Genomic DNA, 3040 nt, shown 5'->3' with positions numbered 1-3040 from the left:
ATATATATATATATACATATCTGAAATTATTTAAATATACTTACATTTTGTATATCAATTCACACACACACACACATATATAGTCGTTTTAATACATGGATTATTATACAGTTGGTATATTAAATACACATATACCTAAATGTTAATATATACTGAGTAACTTACTAACACACACTAGTATATATATATATATATATATATATATATACATACATATATTAGATGCATGTATACATTTGGCATATCAATATATTTCTGTACAACGTACAGCATAAGCATATACATGATCAATTATCTACAGAGCAATCTATATTTCAATATTTTACACTGCTTATGGAGACAAATCGACAAAACTATAATTCTATACACAAACTGTATACACACACACACACACACATATATGTATGCAGGTATTTAATTATAAGTAGTTAGTTGTACATTAAATTATTAAATCATATATATATAAAATAAAAACGTATATACACGTACATATAGATCATATACATATATATATATATATATATAGCACAAACATCATAATATAACTTATCTACACCCAGTTACACAACCACGCAAACTTTGAAACACGCACGTGTGTGTAAGTATATATATATATACATACATATATATAAATATATATACATATATATGCATACATACACACTGAACGAAACTTTTACAATTGACTTTTTACCTCACACACCTACATATATATACATGTATACATACATACATATATATGTATATATACACACACACACACAAATGTATATACATGCAGAGGAAAAAAAAAACAGGTCACAGACAAACACATACCACAAACTGACATTGACGCACACACACACACACGTATACAGACACACTTAAATAAACACAGCAAAGCAAATACACACACACACAGACACTACAAAGACTCATACAGATGCGTGTGTTCACACATGTTACACATACATATTCACACACACACACACTGACACACGCACATAGAGATGGAGGCGTATGCAGACACACACGTACTCTCTCTCTCTCTCTCAGATATTAACGTACAATGGCGTAGACAAAGATACACTCAGCTACAAAGACATGTAAAGCCAGACACGTACACACACACATACATATACTGAATACACAGCGCATATAAAGATTCACACGTAAAGCTAGAGTTACACACGCACTCACATAAAGACCCATATCACCGCAAAACACACAGCTACGCAGACACAGACAGCTACGTATACACACACACACACATATCGAGACATGCACAAACACACACGCGCGTGCGGTCACGTACACAAATACATACAGATACACAGACACGCACGCAAACCACAAACGCGTACGGATACACAGAGACGCTCACACACACACACACAGACGCTTACAAACCACAACACATACAAATACGCAGACCCTGCCACACACACACACACACGCGTGCGTACGGAGACGCGCACACATACACGTACAGATACGCACACACACTCACAAATTACAAACACATACGCAGACACAGATGTACACACGCACGCACGCACGCATACACACACACAAGCACGTACACATACGCAGACAGCCACACACAAACACACAAAAACATACACACACACCTACACAGGCGCATAGACAGAAGAGAGAGCAACGAGTACGCACAAAGACGTAGTTTCCCCACTTACCTAGATAGGACCATATATATATTTATATAGACACACGCACGTGTGTATATATAAGTACATATGTATATATGGAGGCTGGATTCGGCTTTTTAGGTTTTGGTTGATGGGTTTGTGGTTCTAGGTGTCTTTGTTTTGTTGCTTTCTCTTGGTAGGAGACAATTATTTGAGTGCCAAGGCAGACGTGTAACACCATATATATACACATATATATATATATGTATGTATATATATATATATATATATATATATATATATGGATGGATGGATGGATGGATAGATGGATGGATGTATACCTCCCCCTAGAGAAATCAAATGGTATTCATAATAAAGAAAATAGCGGCGATGGGTGTGTTTGAAGAGGAGTGTGATGGTGGTGTGAGAAAATGGAGCATTTTGTCGTCCATCCAGCCAAGCCAAGGCCGGAATGGTGTGTCTTGTTATAGCAGAGACACTTTCCAAGATGTCATGAACAACAAACAGCTCAGCTCCCACAGCAGCAAGTAATGGCGCGGTCAGCCAATAGGTTTAACAACACACAGACAAGTCTAACTTGCCTACAGACTGGCACACATATAGACATATATATATGTATATATATGTATGTATGTATTGTATATATATCTACTTATCGAGCCATTGCTGGTAGCCAAGCCAAACACATACACATCAGAAATAAAGAAAAAATATATATATAGCAGAGAGAAGATGGCAGAAGAGGAAAAATGATATAAAAAAATGTGTAGACCCCCCCCACCAAAAACTCTATCTCTCTCTCCTCTCCATGTGCTGTGCTTTTCTTTCTGCCACAGAAGAAGAAGATGGCAAAGCAGAGTTAGTCTATGACTGGCAGTCGGACCGGCGAACAGACAGACTCAATACTTACATCTCTATAGAGATGTATAGATATAGATACATATATTTATATTTATATATTTTTATATGCATGGTGCTCTCTCTCTCTCTCTCTCACCCTGTCTCCTCATAGACGAACATATTACTCTCTCTCTCTCTCCTCTCTTGCTTACTTTATGGAGATAGTTAACATGTAAGAATATACATATAAACATGGATATATGTATACGTACATGCATATATATATATATATATATATATATATATATATATATATATATATGTATATAATTATATACGTATAAATTGTTCATATACACAATATGTATATATATTTGATTATATTTATGATAATATAAATAATTATATGTATATATTTTTTTAATACACTGGCACACATATATGCATATTTAATATATATATATATATATACACATACATACGCAACACAAATATGTACACACATGTATATATATATATATATATATATATATATATATATATATATATAT

At 34.2% G+C, this 3040-nt stretch overlaps 1 protein-coding gene across 4 annotated transcripts in view; it reads right to left on the bottom strand.

Annotated features, from left to right (window-relative positions):
* Positions 1-3040, bottom strand: part of LOC106870067 (zinc finger protein 420-like) — a 20300-nt gene that overhangs the window by 9435 nt on the left and 7825 nt on the right. For 2 of the 4 annotated variants that reach the window (XM_052972942.1, XM_052972945.1), the window contains exon 1: positions 1677-2559. The exons of the other annotated variants lie outside the window; for them this stretch is intronic. The gene's annotated coding sequence lies outside the window, so the exon portion shown is untranslated. Of the gene's footprint in view, positions 1-1676; positions 2560-3040 lie in introns of those variants that run through there. 4 annotated transcript variants of the gene reach the window in all.

Source organism: Octopus bimaculoides, chromosome 14, assembly GCF_001194135.2.
Source record: "Octopus bimaculoides isolate UCB-OBI-ISO-001 chromosome 14, ASM119413v2, whole genome shotgun sequence".
Classification (NCBI taxonomy): Eukaryota; Metazoa; Mollusca; class Cephalopoda; order Octopoda; family Octopodidae; genus Octopus; species Octopus bimaculoides.
This window is presented reverse-complemented; position numbering and strand designations above follow the sequence as displayed.